Here is a 17,033-nt window from a genome sequence, read left to right on the forward strand (position 1 = left end):
AGTTACTCTGTGCTAACATAATTGCTCTCTCACTGTGACTTTTGTTTGTAGAAAAGACCTCTGATTGGTAATACCAGGAAGAGATGGCCTTGATATAGGAGACAGCTAACCAGCATGACTAAGAGAGGGGAAACCAGTTTAAACCAACATGGGTTGTTGCAAGTTTAACTGCATTATGTAATGCTTGGCAAAGAACGTGCACCTTTGTTCTGATCATTTACTAGCAATGCAAGCAACATTACCAGAGCACTTTCTAAAATGTTTCAAGTATTGAGACACTAAGAATAGAAGGACCTACAATAAGGTCCTCAACATTTAAGTCACACTTTGTTGAAGCTGGAAGATGATGACTGTGGGAAGCAGCTGTATATAATTAACATACTAATAATGCCTACATTTTAAACAAACTGCCCTATGGTTTACAGTTAGTGGAACTGTGATATTTTCAACAAAGAAAAAGGACTTTGAAAAACTGGATTATCTTAGTATAGAAAAAACTTCAGAAGGCACTTTGAAACAAAGACATGAAGAGCCAGAAAGCCAAAAATAAAATATTATACATAAGTAATACTTCTAAAACGTAAAAAAAAAAAGTGATATTCCCAGTGACTTTTTTCTTATTTTGTTAAAATAACTTCTTTGCTTTATGGCTGGGATCCCATATTAACTGTGATTTCAAGAAACTGGTTTTGAGGGAGAATAACATGCAGCATATTAAGATTCCTTTTGCTGCCTATTTCCACACACTTCAATTGCAATGTGACAGGTCCATTCCACTTGAACTTAATTCCAAAGGCAGATAAATACATTTGCATCAATTTGATTGGATAAAGACATGGAACTTGGGTTTTTAAACTTAATTTTAGTACCAAATTTCATTCATTGATAGGTGCCATACTCTAAATCATTAGGCACCTATCATCTTAACCCCTAGATAAAGCTTCCTGGGCAAACTCAGAATACTTACACAGATTATGTAGTATCGGAAAGTGAAATTATTTGCAGTAAGTCTCCTGGGTAAGAGAGAATTTAAAGCGTGTGGAAAGATATTTGTGTATACATTTTACACATTTGTTTATTCTCTACCATGAAGTTCAGGACAAACCAACCCTCTGACATAGCTAAACTGAAGTTTCTTAGCCCCTTCTCTGGAGACTGAGTTCATAGGTCCAAGTGAGGCCCTGACTACCCCAGGTGTTTTTCATGATCTGGAACACCACTGCTATGCTATATGGCTCATCTTTTTTTGGCCAAGTTTCTTGCAGAACAGTAATGTCAATTCCCACCTCCTGGTAGTGCCTGCCAAGAGCGTGAGACAGAGGAAGACGACTAAGGATAAGTCTGGAAAAACAAGGCTCGGCTTGATTAGCAATGGCTGCTTGGAATGGGCTCCCCAGGAGGCTCAGTAACAGTCTGCCAGCTAATGCAGGAGACATGGGCTCAACCCTGCGTTGGGGAAGATCTCCTGGAGGAGGAAATGGCAACCCACTCCACTATTCTGGCCTGGGAAATTCCCTGGTCGGAGGAACCTGGTGGGCTACAGTCCATAGCATTGCAAAAGAGTCAGAGATGACTTAGCGACTAAACAACAACTTGGAATGGAAAAGAGATATTCCTGCAGCCTAAACCTTGATCAAGAATGGAAGCATAAGGTTTCTCTATTCAAGTTAATAAAGCAAAGGGACAAGGGGGAGAGAAGGAGAGAAAGACAATTATACTGTAGCATTGTGTGGGTCACGTCTAACAAAGAAAGTTGTTACTATGGCTACATTATGCCCATGTAATTGAAAGAAAGTGAAAGCATAACAAACAAGAAATTTTAATTTTCATTATGATACAAATGTTTGACTTTTTACTAAAACTTATTTTTTTAAATTAATGTCAAAAATAGAAGATAAATGGTGGATTCATGAACTCGAAGTTGTGGTGGCAAGAACACACAGAAGAACTGGACAAAAAAGTTCCTCATTACCTGGATAAACATGATGGTGTGATCACTCACCTAGAGCCAGACATTCTGGAGTGTGAAGTCAAGCGGGCCTTAGGAAGCATTACTACAAACAAAACTAGCGGAGGTCACGGAATTCCAGCTGAGCCATTTCAAATTCTGAAACATGACGCCGTTGAAGGGCTGCACGCATGCCAGCAAATTTAGAAAACTCAGCAGTGGCCACAGGACTGGAAAAAGTCTGTTTTCACTCCAATCCCAAAGAAGGGCAATGCCAAAGAAAACCTAAACTGCCACACAATTGTGCTCATTTCACATGCTAGCAAGGAAATGCTCAAAATTCTTCAAATTAGGCTTCAACAGTAGATGAACCAAGAACTTCCAGATGTACCAGCTGGATTTAGAAAATCAGAGGAACCAGAGATCAAATTGCCAACATCTGGGGGATCAAAGAAAAAGCAAGAGAGTCCCAGAAAAACATCTACATCTACTTCATTGACTACAACTAAAGCCTTTGACTGGGTGGATCACCACAAACTGTGGAAAATTCTTGAAGAGATGGAATTACCAGACCACCTTACCTGCCTCCTGAGAAACATGTATGCAGGTCGAGAAGCAACAGTTAGAACTGAACATGGAAAAATGGACTGGTTCCAAATTGGGAAAGGAGTATGTCAAGACTGTATATCGTCACCCTGCTTATTTAACTTGCGTGCAGAGTACATCATGCAAAATTCTGGGCTGGATGAAGCCCAAGCTGGACTCAAGATTTCTGGGAGAAATACTAATAATTTCAGATATGCAGATGACACCCTAATGGCAGAAAGCAAAGAGGAACTAAAGAGCCTCTTGATGAATTTGAAAGAGGAGAGTGAAAAAGCTGGGTTAAAACTTAACATTCAAAAAACTAAGATCATGGCATCCAGTCCCATCACTTCATGGCAAACAGATGGGGAAAGAATGGAAACAGTGACAGACTTTATTTTCTTGGGCTCCAAAATCACTGCAGATGGTGAATGCAGTCATGAATTTAAGAGACACTTGCTCCTTGGAAGAAAAGCTATGACAAACCTAGACAGCACATTAAAAAGCAGAGACATCAGTTTTCCAACAAAGTTCCATATAGTCAAAGCTATAGTTTTTCCAGTAGTCATATATGGATACGAGAGTTGGACCATAAAGAAAACTGAGTGCCAAAGAATTGATGCTTTTGAGTTGTGCTGTTAGAGAAGACTCTTCAGAGTCCCATGGACTGCAAGGAGATCCAACCACTCAATCCTAAAGGAAACCAGTCCTGAATATTCATTGAAAGGACTGATGCTGAAGCTAAAACTCCAATACCTTGTCCACTTGATGGGAAGAACTGATTCGTTTGAAAAGACCCTGATGCTGGGAAAGATTGAAGGCAGGAGGAGAAGGGAATAACAGAGGATGAGATGGTTGGATGGCATCATTGACTCAACAGACATGAGTTTGACCATGCTTCAGGAGTTGGTGATGGACAGGGAAGCCTGGCGTGCTATAGCCCATAGGGTCGCAAAGTTCAGTTCAGCTCAAATGCTCAGTCATGTCTGACTCTTTGCAACCCCATGAAATGCAGCATGCCATGGACCTTTGTTGATGAAGTAATGTCTCTGCTTTTTAATATGCTGTCTAGGTTGGTCATAACTTTCAAGGAGTAGCGTCTTTTAATTTCATGGCTGCAATCACCATCTGCAGTGATTTTGGAGCCCCCCAAAATGAAGTCAGCCACTGTTTCCACTGTTTCTCCATCTATTTGCCATGAAGTGATGGGGCTGGATGCCACGATCTTAGTTTTCTGAATGCTGAGCTTTAAGCCAACTTTTTCACTCTCCTCTTTCACTTTCATCAAAAGGCTCTTTAGTTCTTCACTTTCTGCCATAAGGGTGGTGTCATCTGCATATCTGAGGTTATTGATATTTCTCCTGGCAAACTTGATTCCAGCTTGTGCTTCATCCAGTCCAGCGTTTCTCATGACGTACTCTGCATATAAGTTAAATAAGCAGGGTGACAATATACAGCCTTGACATACTCTTTTTCCTATTTGGAACCAGTCTGTTCCATGTCCGGTTCTAACTGTTGCTTCCTGACCTGCATACAGATTTCTCAAGAGGCACGTCAGGTGGTCTGGTATTCCCATCTCTTTCAGAATTTTCCACAGTTTATTGTGATCCACACAGTCAAAGGCTTTGGCGTAGTCAATAAAGCAGAAATAGATGTTTTTTCTGGAACTCTTGCTTTTTCAATGATCCAGCAAAGAGTTGGACACGAACGACTGAGTGAACTGAACTGATGTACTGATGTGAAAGCTGGACCATAAAGAAGGCTGAGCACTGAAGAATTGAGGTTTTCGAACTGTGGTGCTGGAGAAGACTCTTGAGATTCCCTTGAATAGCAAGGAGACGAGACCAGTCAATCCCAAAGGAAATCAATCTTGAATATTCATTAGAGAGACTGATGCTGAGGGCTCCCCCTTGTGGCTCAGATGGTAAAGAATCTACCTGCAATGTGGGAGAGCTGGGTTTGATCCCTGGGTTGGGAAGATCTCCTGGAGAACGTAATAGCAACTCACTCCTATATTCTTGTCTGGAGAATTCCATGGACAGTGGAGCCTGGTGAGCTACAGTCCATGGGGTCGCAAAGAGTCAGACACCACTGAGCAACTAACACACACACATAAACACATTGATGCTGAAGCGCCAGTATTTCGGCCACCTGATGCAAAGAGCTGACTCATTAGAAGAGACCTGAATGCTGGGAAAGACTGAGGGCAGGAGGAGAAGGGGACGACAGAGGATGAGATGGTTGGATGGCATCATGGACTCTATGGACATGAGTCTGGGCAAACTCCAGGAGATAGTGAAGGACAGGGAAGCCTGGCATGCTTCAGTCCATGGAGTTGCAAAGAGTTGGACATAATTGAGCAACTGAAAAACAACATCCCAAAAGACACTCCAATAAAGTATCTTCTCTGAAAATACCAATGTCTTTCTAAAATTAGTCAGCATTCAGTTTATGAAGCAATTATGCAGGAGGGAAATTAAAGACAGGAGGGAACAGAGGTCACAATGTATTATCTCTTTATAATATGTTGATGCTATAATGTATTTATACTACTTTAAAATGCAGTATATTTAATGAACAGTTCCATTAAGATTACAGCCAATATTTAGACACAAGTTTCCTGTTCTAGAGATGCCACCACAAAGTTAAAAAACCTATAGTACTATGCATGCAATAAACATATAGTTTAAAACCACAAAATGCCATGTAAATAGCATGAAAATGCCTCCAAAGTTTTTTTTGATTAACATACTTATTTTCATTGGAGGAGCATCACTTCACCACACTGTGGTGGCCCCTGCCACACATCCACACGCATCATCCATGGGTGCAATGTACCCCCCCATCCTGAACCCCCCTCCCAAGACCCTCCCTACCCCATCCCTCTGGGTCGTCCCAGGGCACTGGCTTTGAGTGCCCGGCTTCATGCATTGAACGTGCACTGAAAATGGCCCAGAAGTTTTTATACAGAAAAACAGTGAATCATCATCTGTTTCTCAGCTGAGTTCTCTTATTTGTTGACTTTAAAATAGAGACTAGAGCGACTCCTATCTCATTAACTGCTTTCTAGGTCCACAGATTACGCCCCTTCCCATCCTTTCTGGTTTAGTTTTAGCTCTCCCAGGGGACATCACAGTGTCATCACTGCTCAGACTCTCATACTTAAGAGTCACAAACTTAGAAAATGAACAAACACACAGACTCCCGCTTACATGAGTTTCTTCTCTCTACTTCCTACCACTGCTTCTGTCACAGGCAGCACCCAACAGCAACAATAATCTTGAGCTACTTTCAGCCCTGGTAACAAGACAAAATCAGCTGGAAGAACAGCTTATAAATCTCCACTACTGAGCTGGGTCTCTTCTTAATTTTGAGCAACTTTCGCCCTCTGCTTCGGCAGTGCTTACAGAATCTTGACAGAGGGGTTAGACCACATCACCAGCTTATGCTCTGAGTCTCTCAAGAGCATTTCCTTCACCTCTGTGCACTGGAGGCCACGCCTTTTCACGTAATTCTCAGCTCTGACTGGCTATCAAGATCAGCTGGGGGAGTTTCGAACAAATGCTGACACCTGGTCCCACTCTCTGGCTCAGATCTGATGTGCCCAGATCGAGATTCAGACTTCAGAATTTTTCACACAGTTCCCCAGGTAATGGTAGCGTGCATCTGGACTTGTGAGCAACTGCTCTGCATTATACATGGTTTTGCCATTTCCTGTGTTATACAATATTTGAAAAGAAACTACTCCATTTAGAAAATAATAGTAATATCTTTTTGCTCTCCTTGGTTTCAATTAGACATTGAAATAGTATATCAAATATTAAGCCAATTTTTTTCACGTGTAAATACAGTATTTATAATTTGGTCAGAAATGATGATTATGAGAGTTGTCATGAGAAAGTTAAGTCTCATGAATTTCCCTGACAGAACATCATAAATAAATGCAGATGATCTTTATATTTTATCCAAATGTCATACTGAAATGATTTATAATCTGGTTTTCAATTCAGCTCATACATTACTGATCTAAACTCTTAGTAAATCAAATCAGCTTCATAATTTGAAAAATGTACTTTACATGGTTTAACATAAACGAGGTTGGTAGAAATTAATATGTGATAATTTTCCATGCTTTTATACAACCAGAATGACTAATTCTTAGCACAGTTGAGTGCATTTTCCCAGTAGACATTAAAAAAAAAAAAAAACAAAGCCACATGAAAACCATACTCCTTATTCTAAAAATTAAGTCCATCTTTCGTATTTTTCCTCTTTCAATTTGTATTTGGGAAAGCAAATACAAAGATGTATGCTTACTATTTGGTTTTCATTTCCACTTACTGATTTTGTTTTAGTATGTACATGAGTATATAAATGTGAATAAGTTGTGATTTTGATAGATGGATACAAAGGATATTAGTACAAAGCCAATCAGGAAAAATATTTGCCATTCATTCCCTCCATTTTTTTTTTTTTTTTGCTGTTTTTCATGTCATCTATTTTAGTGCCAATGTTTGAGGTGACAAAATATGACAGAGACTGGGAGACTAGATATTTGCTCTTGACTGTCACTTGATGGGGGAAGATTGACTATTTCATTGACTGTGGCATTTCCACAGCACAGAACAGGGCCTTACATGCAGGAGGCAGGAGCAAAATATTTGCTGAGGGAGGGAATTCTAATACCCACCTTTTCCACCACAAAATACTCCACTAGAGGGTACTAGAGGTTGGACTCTTGAGAGACCCTTGGACAGCAATGAGATTAAATCAGTCAATCCTAAAGGAAATCAACCCTGAATATTCATTGGAAGGACTGATGCTGAAGTTCTAATACTTTGGCCACCTGATTTGAAGAGCCGACTCATTAGAAAAGACCCTGATGCTGGGAAAGACTGAAAGCAGGAGAAGCGGGCAGAGGATGAGATGGGTAGAGAGCATCACTGACTCGATGGACATGAATCTGAGCAAACTCTGGGAGATCGTGAATGACCAGGGAGCCTGGGTGCTGCAGTCCGTGGGGTCACAAAGAGTCAGACACAACTGAGCGACTGAAGACCACCACCAGAGGCTACAACTGCAAAATGTTCACTATTCAGGGATCTAGACTTTGGGGAGGTCTTCTTTCTTCCTACTATTCTCCCCTACTTCTCTTCCAAAACATTAGTCTCTTAAGTCTTAAGATAGTAACAGATGGTCTGAAGAAAAACAATGTTTGCAGGTTTGAAGATCTTTACAAAGTGCGATATGTGAGTAGGATGCTTTAGGACTAAGAATTAGGTGGGCGTCCAGAGATGGCTGTCTCAGAGGGATTCTGCAAGGACTGTGGGGAGTAAATGAGGGATGTGTGAAGGGCTTGGGCCAGAGCCCGGCAGAGAAAGCAGGCAAAAAATAGTTGATGTTGACATTATTAAGGATTAAGCTAAAGATATGATTAAGGTACACATATGTCACGGCATATATCCTCCTCCATAACATATTTGTGGCATATCACTGTCAGTGACCAACCTAGACAGCATATTAAAAAGCAGAGACATTACTTTGCCAACAAAGGTCCGTCTAGTCAAGGCTATGGTTTTTCCAGTAGTCATGTATGGATGTGAGAGTTGGATGGTGAAGAAAGCTGAGTGCTGAAAAATTGATGCTTTTGAACTACGGTGTTGGAGAAGACTCTTGAGAGTCCCATGGACTGCAAAGAGATCCAACCAGTCCATCCTAAAGGAGTTCAGTCCTGGGTGTTCATTGGAAGGACTGATGTTGAAGCTGAAACTCCAATACTTTGGCCACCTGATGTGAAGAGCTGACTCATTGGAAAAGACCCTGATGCTGGGAAAGATTGAGGGCAGGAGGAGAAGGGGATGACAGAGGATGAGATGGTTGGATGGCATCACTGACTCAATGGACATGGGTTTGGGTAAACTCCAGGAGTTGGTGATGGACAGGGAGGCCTGGCGTCCTGCGATTCATGGGGTCACAAAGAGTCGGACACGACTGAGCGACTGAACTGAACTGAGCTGTCAGTGAGCTCTTAGCACACACATTCAATTCATTAATTCTCACAGCAGCAATGGAGGACTGTGTTAACAATCTCATTTTACAGGTAGAGAAATAGAATCTTAAAAAAGTAAAGAGATTTTACCCAAAGAGATTTGCCCAAATTCATGGGGCCAGTAAATGGAAAAGATTAGAATCAAGCATAAGAAATTTTAGAATGAAATCCTGCCATTTGCAGCAACATGGATGGCCCTCGAGATTATTACATCAAGTGAAGTAAATCAAAGACAAATATGTGATATCAAGTATATGCAGAATCTAAAATATGATTCGAATGAATGTATTTACAAAACAAAAACAGACTTACAGACATAGAAAACAAATTCATAGTTACCAAAGGGAAAAAAGTAGAGAAGGATAAATTAAAAGACTGGGATCAGCAGATATAGGTACAAACTATTATACATAAAAGAGATAAACAATAAGGTCCTACTGTATAGCATATTATATTCAATATCATGCACTACAACATAATGGAAAAGAATTTTTTAAAACTTTTAGTAATTGAAGATCTCAAGGTAGTTACTTTCTACTAATCTGGAGTATATACAATAGAACTGTACAAATATTTCAAATGTATGAATTATCTGAATAAATTTCATTTTCTAATCTTTTCTGCCAGCTGAAAATGTGTAAAATTTCTAGTCAACTTTCTAGGGTTCATAAAAAATGTCACTTTCTTGGTCCCTATCTTAACCCTGATCTTTTCCTCAGTTTAGATCAATTCTCAGTGCTTTGGCATTTCCACTGAGGAATGAGTAAGTGGTAAGACCAGACTCAAAGGTCTTTCTGTAGCCTTTTGACAGCTTGAGTGACACATTGTGGGCAGGGCAGCTTGGGACTTTTGGATGCAATGACATTTGGTTTATCTGCCTGTGTTACTGGCTTAATCAATTCAGACATTTGATTGGGGCTCTCAAACTTGTCTTCTGGATACTAAGACAACACACATATTGATCTGATCTTTCAAACCATGACATAATTTTCAAGTTTTAGAGAAATAGTAAAAGACCTTAACTCCACCAATTAGTTTTTTTTAACATGAAGTTCTAGTCTATTGAAAGATTAGTCCTATATATTTCAAACTCTTCCACTCTAAATTTTTCTCAAATAATCCCGAAAAACAAATGACTCTTGTTCTATGTTCTATAAAGAGTCATTCATTCAATAAATCTATTTGTAGAAGCAACCATTACTGAGTGAAACAGAATACAGAAAGACATATAGGATTAAAAGCAAACATGCCAATTCAAATGTGACCAGAATACAAGGTCTACCATTGGAGGGTTATAAAAATTACAGAAAACGTATGCCTGTGCATACAAGACTTTCTGGCACCTAGTAGGTGTTCATTAAATGTGGTCAACGCTTCCACTCCCCAGAGTACCCACATTGCATTGATGGGGACACGCCAGCAGAGGGAGCTCACGGTGCTGTGAGGTTGGATCAGCAGCATCCCTTCAGCTCTTTAAGCCAAAGGGCCCCTGGTTTTTATTTCTTATCAAAATTATTACTGAACACATTAGATTATGTTTATTATATTAAACTGTGTGCTTTTCCCACACATCTAATAAAATGTGGTGGTGATGTTTCTAAAAGGTAACAGTGATGTTCATGAATTTAACAGCCATAACAATAACTGAGTGATGAAACATAAAACACTCCAGTTTTAGAGGAGATATGGGACATGAAAGTATTAAACTTCCGAAAGCATTTCCACCAACTCATCTAGTGGTGATCAAGGATCAAAATATCAAATTAAGTATCAAAATTAGAAACAATTCTTGATGTATCTTTAAGTGTCATGTTCTTAGTAATAAAAATCTGATCATGACGGATAATCATGCTCAATTTATATGAGTAACAGTTCCTATAATCATAGGCCTGAAAAAAACAGCTATTCCAGTCTTCTAGGTCATTTTATTTTAATTATAGTTTTTATTTTATAATTTTATTTATTTTACTTTGTTGTATTTAGGAAGAGTTCCACCCAGAGGTGAATGCATTCAGGCAGCAGAGTCAAGCCTGATGGTTGCAGTTTTATAAATCTGGGTTGATCCTGAGTCATACTAGACTTCTGAGCCCTAGAAAACCATTCTGCTTGTAAGCCTGAATCTCAGATAAGGGTTTTCCTCCAAGTGTCTTTGGTCCAAACTTCTTCACATTCCTATAGAAAACCTATACAAGTCTTCTTACTAAGTAGAGCAGAAAGATGTACAGTGACTGATATACCTGCCAAGTGTAATGTAAAGAGGGAATGTTGTCTTACAATAACTATTATTTATATACTAAATAACACTTATTAAATGCTTCCCATGTAATAGGCACACTTTTAATATATGTGAACATATGTATTAAGTCATTTAATTTTCCTTATATCCCTTAAAGGTGGGTATGATTATCGTTATCCCAATTTTATAGATGGAGAAGCTGAAAGAAAGGGAGAATAAGCATCTTGCCCAAAGTCACTAAACTTAAAAGTGGGATAAGGAAAGATTCAAACCTACACTGTCATCCACTATCCTATACTACTTTACAGTGATTTGCTATGAGTACTTCACTATTAATCAGCGAATGAATCCAAATATTGGCACTATTGACAATCCTATTCTAATTCTGTTTCATAATAACATATTTTAACACTGACTTCCAACATTAGAAAATAAGGAAAAACAACTCTCTGTTTCCATGGTTTTCAATTAGTCTCTTAGACTTAAGGAGTCATTTGAAAAAGTATCAATAATATATAAGTACCATTTCATTTGAAAAAGTATCACAATATTATAGATACTATTGTTCTTTGAAACAAAAACAATATAAAAATGTGAACAGAAAAGGACTCAGGGAAACCTGTGGGCACTTAATGCTCAGTGGTCAATACTGACGTCTGAGCCTGGTTTTGGAATTCACAGGGTAGGATGGAGGAGGAGGTCAGGGTGATAATAAGTTCAAAAATACGTGAGAAAAGTAAAAATCAGTCAGGGAGTCCATGGCATCATTCTCTACCAGTCAGTGTAGAATCAGACTGAGATGAGGGGTTCCTGACAACAGAAGACAACTTTTCATTCAAAGTTTAAAGTGGGGGATAAGATGTTGCAGAGACAACAATGATCTTCAGAAAAAGTAATGATATCCTAATAAATACTAAAAAAAATGGTCCCAAGAGAACAGAGCATAGCATTGAGGTTAGACAGACCTAGAATGATTTCAAAGAGGGTAGATACTGACAAGAGACTTCTACCTAGAAAATAATTTTAAAAGGACATGTCTAATCCACTTCACAAAATATTTCCAGCAAAAGAGATTTGACAACTATGTCTATACTCTTACTATATCTGAACAATTCATTGTGAATTTCAGTATTTCATATAAATTATATGAAAGAGATGACTAATCATTTGTTAAAAACTCTTAGCGATAAACTGAGGACATCAGAGCCAACACATGGCATTACTGGACCCAGTCCTGTCCCCTGCAAGTCCACTTCCATATTCTAGTTTGATATTGCCAACTACTCCTAAAATTAAAATTCCCCCAGTTTTAAAGACAGTCCATTCTAGACTTCCTGTCTTAGGAGTGCATATTCTTTAGACTGTCCAGTGTGACTGAGCAGAGTCTGGAATGCAAGACTGGCCTAGACCTCTGCAAACAATGCTGAAATATACAGTAAATCCTAGAAGACCCCATCCAAATCAGAAATGTACCCATCCACTTCACATTCATTGAGACTCTAGCATGTGCTCATCAAAACTGGCCAGAACTGACTCATTTACTCATGACCATCATTCCAAACTACTGTCATCATCCAGCTTCTTCTCCCCATTGTACATATCTACCATTATGCTTGTGACATTTCTCATAAGTACTTCTCCGTTTACCTGTTATTCCTGTAACAGTTCTTTGAAGGCTTTAGCCATCTTGGCCAACTTTCTATTCCAAGTAGCAACATAAGTAATAGATAACATTTATTTAATAAATGAAGGAGAACCCGAGGAAGAACTCTTCCTTTAAGGAAGAGTTGATATCTGGCACCAATATTTTCTCACTCCTCACCCCCCTGAAGTCTGGCATTACCACTAAAACAGGTCTTTCCAAGGTTCTTAACAAACCAGTTGTTTCTGAATCCAAAGAATCCTCCTAGGCTCTTACGTAGCTTGACCTCTTGGCCTCTTTTGACATGCCAACCACTCACCTCTTCTCAAGATCTCCCATTCTTCAGCTTCCATAACGCCACATTGACCTGACTCCCTGGCTACCCCTTGGCTTTTCTGCCTCAGTCTATTTTCCTTGCTCTTTTTCCTTCTCCAATGGTTCTTAACCATGGATGAACACTGGAGTCATCTGGGGACCTCTGGAAACTCCCAATGCCCTACTAAGGATTCCGCACCCAACTCCAACGTGTGTGGGTGAAGCTTTTCCACACCAGCACCAAGAAATTCTCTGACACTAGGCAGGGGTCCTGAAATCCAACTTGTAATTATAATACTATCTACCTGGAGATAATGTCAGATCCCACTGATTAAGGGTTCAGTTCTGCAAGCTCCTTGACAAAGGTCTGAGTAATAATTTTTAAAATTTAACTCCAGAAGCAAAAGCAACAAAAGCAAAAATAAATAAGTGAGACTACATCATACTACAAAGTTTCTGCACAGTAAAGAAAACCATCAACAAAATGAAAAAGCAAAAAAAAAAAAACAAAACAAAACAAAATGAAAAAGCAACCTACTAAATAAGAGAAAATACGGAGCAGGGCTGTATAAAAACAGACCCAGCATCACTGACCATCAGGGAAGTGCAAATCAAAATCATAGTGAGCTATCGCCTCACATCTATTAGAATGGCTATTATCAAAAAGACAAGAGATAACCAATGCTAGTGAGGGTGTGGAGAAAAAGGCTGTGCATTGGTGGTGGGAATGTAAACTGGGGCTGCCACTATGGAAACAGTATGGAGGTTCCTCAAAAAATTAAAAATAGAACTCCTGTATGGTAGAACTATCATAGTTCTAACAATTCCGACAATACTTTTGGGCACATATCCAAAGAAAAGGAAAACACAACTAAAAATAGCATAATGTGCCCCCCCCCCAAATTTACTGCAGTATTATCTATAATAGCCAAGATGGGATACAACCTAAGTGTTCAATGAAGAGTGAGTGGATGAAGAAACTGAAGTATATACATGCAATGGGGTATTATTCAACCATAAAAAAGAATGTAATCTTCTTGTCTGCAACAACATGACTGAGTCCTGATGACATTATGCTAAGTGAACTAAGTCAGACAGAGAAAGATAAATATGATCTCACTTATATGTGGAATCTAAAAAAAAAAAATAAAATAAAGCTCAGAGAGAGAACAGATATGTGGCTGCCAGAGGTGGGGGCAGGGAGGGAGAAATGGGTGAAGGAAACCAAAAGGTAAACAAAAAGAAAAAAGTAAATACAGTACATTACTAAACAACACTGAAAAATACCTTACTATCACTCAGCAATTTGTGGTTATCTTCTATAGGACTAGGAAACTTAGGCAACTTTAATAAATTCACATAAAACTTCCTCAATGGGTAATGGAACTTTTAGAAGAAACTTGAAAGGTAAGAATGCACTGGGAGTACGTTTAACAGTTGATTAAAATACATTAAATATTTTTAAAAGACTACTTTCTTTCCATATCACCCCCCAACACACACTTCAGATGTCAATCTCAAGTCCACTGGCTATTGAAGTTTCCATTGATGTTTTCCTTTGGTTTGAGCCACAAGTGTGGCTCACAGAACTCAAGAGAACCATTTTACTCACTAGATTATCAGCTTACTATAAAAAGAGTGACAGGAACAGCTGGATGGAAGAGACACACAGGGCGAGACACGGGAAACATGAAGGGTGCTCCCAGGCCCTCTCCGAATGCACCACTGGTCCTAAGTCCCCACATGTTCTCAAGTCCTGTCCTTTTGGGCTTTTAGAGAGGTTTCGTTGCATAGGCATGAGTGATGAAATCATTGGCCGTTGGCAACTGGTTCAGCCTCCAGCCTCTCTTCTCCTGCTGGTGTCAGGGGATATGAATGAAAGTTCTGATCCTCTGATCATAATGTGTGCTCTACTGGTAACCAGTCACATCCTTTGGTTCTAAAGTCACCTCATTAACCTAACAAAAGACATATTTATCACTCTAGAGAACTCCAAGTGTTCTAGGATCACTGTGCCAGAAATGGGGTTGAAGACCAAATATATATTCTTACTATAAATCACAATGTCTAACCTAGCTAGACCCACTCCCAGAGATTTTACTAGTTTAGGAGAAGGCCACCAGCCCTGGGCTTCTTAAAGCTTGGCAGAAGAATCTAGGTTGCAGCTAGAGTTGACCAATTCTGTTCAAGCTGCTTCTCAAATGGCAGGAGTCCTGCGGGATCTCTTCTGGGTCCAGAGAGCTATTTAACCTAGAACATTCCCAGGGTAAACGCATTAACTTCCATGGCTTTGATTACCATCTCTGTGCCAATTACCCTCAACTCTGAACTGCCTACATAGACGTCTCCTGCCCCAGGCCCATACATCCAACTGATCACCAGGTATCTATTTTTACATCTCACGGGACAAAGCACCATCATCTGTCCAACAGCCCAAGTCAGAACCTTGGATAACATCTTTGAAACCTTCTTCCTGTTCACCTCTCTCATTTAGCAACTACAAAGTCCAGGTCACAGAGACCTGCTCTGCACACAAACAGCAGATTTCACAGCTGACTAAGTCAGCGGCCAGGCCAGATGCCGCGGACCTCCTGCAGATCTTGCCAGCTTTTATCGCACACGTATGAGTGTTCGCTGATACCTGGGTTCTGCCATACGCCCTCGGCCTGCCCCGGAGGAGCCCAGGAACCACACAGAGGCCAGCCCAGGCCGCTGTGGCTACCCTGGTGTGAGCAGCTGGCCGACTGAGCTGCTCTCGGAGCCCACCAGAGCCAGAGGACACGACGCCTGCCTCCACCCCAGCGGCTGACGTCACCCTCAGGCCGGCTCGAGGTGCGGCCAGGCAGCTGTGCCCGGCAGCTCAGCAGCCTGCTGCCCGCCCTCCCGCCGCGCTGCCGCGCGCGCGGACGCCCGGGGCCCTGTGGGTGCCTGCGGGTCTGCAGCAAACCCTGCCTCCGTCACTGCCCAGCGCCACCACGCCCGCCGGAGCCAACACCTCCCTCCGCACCTGGGCCCCAGCCTCCACTGCACAGGGCCCACACGGAGGAGGAAGTGTGACCACACAAGAGCACGCGGACGGCCAGTGCCCCTGCAGCTGCCCGAGGACTCAACAAGTTGTCACACAATAACCCCTGCTCGCGTCTCTAACCTACGCCGCTTCACAGGCTGCAGTTCAACTGCAGGCTCTTTTCCTTCCATCCCAAGACACCGCCCTCTCAAAGACCCCCGGGTGCTCAGACGCGCTTGGCTCTGTCCAGCACCCTTTCCCATCACCTCTTCCTCTGAGATAACCCATTTTCCCCCTCAGTTTTCCACTAGAATTCCTTAGGAAGACATCACCTTATTCTCCTAACTAGAGTAGATTGTCTCACCATACTTTCCTATAATAACCCAACCTATAGACTGCAAACCCCTTGAGGCAAGGGCGGTGTTTCTTTTGTATGCCCAGGTTCTAGCACTTAGGCATCCCTCAGTGATTAACAAACGAACCAATGACCCACAACGCACAATGGATCACCATACCTGGCCCAAGAACTGTGGCCAAGGGGAGCTATTTTTTAGCCATTAGAAATATCACCCAGTGGTCAAGTAAATTTTTGGCAATAAATAAAATGCATTTTAGAAAACCTCATCCCTCAAACCAGGTGGAAGCCATTCTTTTAGAGATGGAGTCTGGGAAATTGTTGGAAACCAGGAAACTTAATTCTTCTAATATGATAGTTTATTCATTAATCTCTTTGTCTTAATTTTGTGCATAATTAGCATAACAAACCTCTGTTCAATGATGATTTTTCAAAATGACCAGTCTGTGTCAACATCAGCTTCATAAGCTACAATTTAAAGAGTATTGCAAATAAGAAAAAAAAAGTTATCAGGAACATATTTGATGTTTCAACAGTGAGTGGTTTGTCTTTTAATGTTAAGCTAATAATTCCTACAAATCAGGCAGAAGTGTGAATGAGGTAATCGTTAAATGACACAGCTGCTAATTAACTTAACCTCTTCCAAATAGGTAATGTAATATAAATCAGGAGGCTGGTTAAGGTTATATAATTTCCAGAAAGAAATATGAAGGGAAATAATGATGATTAACTTGTAATAAACCATTGTTCTCTCTAGTAAGAAAAAGAGGGACAAGAAGGGAGCTTAAAGGTCTAGTAACTATACGACACTGGTCTAGAAAAGTGAAAATCCTACTCATTTTACATATAGACATTGGGAAAGTACTTGCTAAAAAGTCAGGGTTATTTTACATAGG

The 17,033-nt window shown here is 40.4% G+C and overlaps 1 protein-coding gene across 2 annotated transcripts in view; it reads right to left on the reverse strand.

Annotated features, from left to right (window-relative positions):
- The window catches only part of ITGA4 (integrin subunit alpha 4), an 86,057-nt gene that overhangs the window by 63,874 nt on the left and 5,150 nt on the right, over positions 1-17,033 (reverse strand). The window lies entirely within an intron of this gene.

Source organism: Odocoileus virginianus, chromosome 13 (genome assembly GCF_023699985.2).
Source record: "Odocoileus virginianus isolate 20LAN1187 ecotype Illinois chromosome 13, Ovbor_1.2, whole genome shotgun sequence".
Taxonomy (NCBI): Eukaryota; Metazoa; Chordata; class Mammalia; order Artiodactyla; family Cervidae; genus Odocoileus; species Odocoileus virginianus.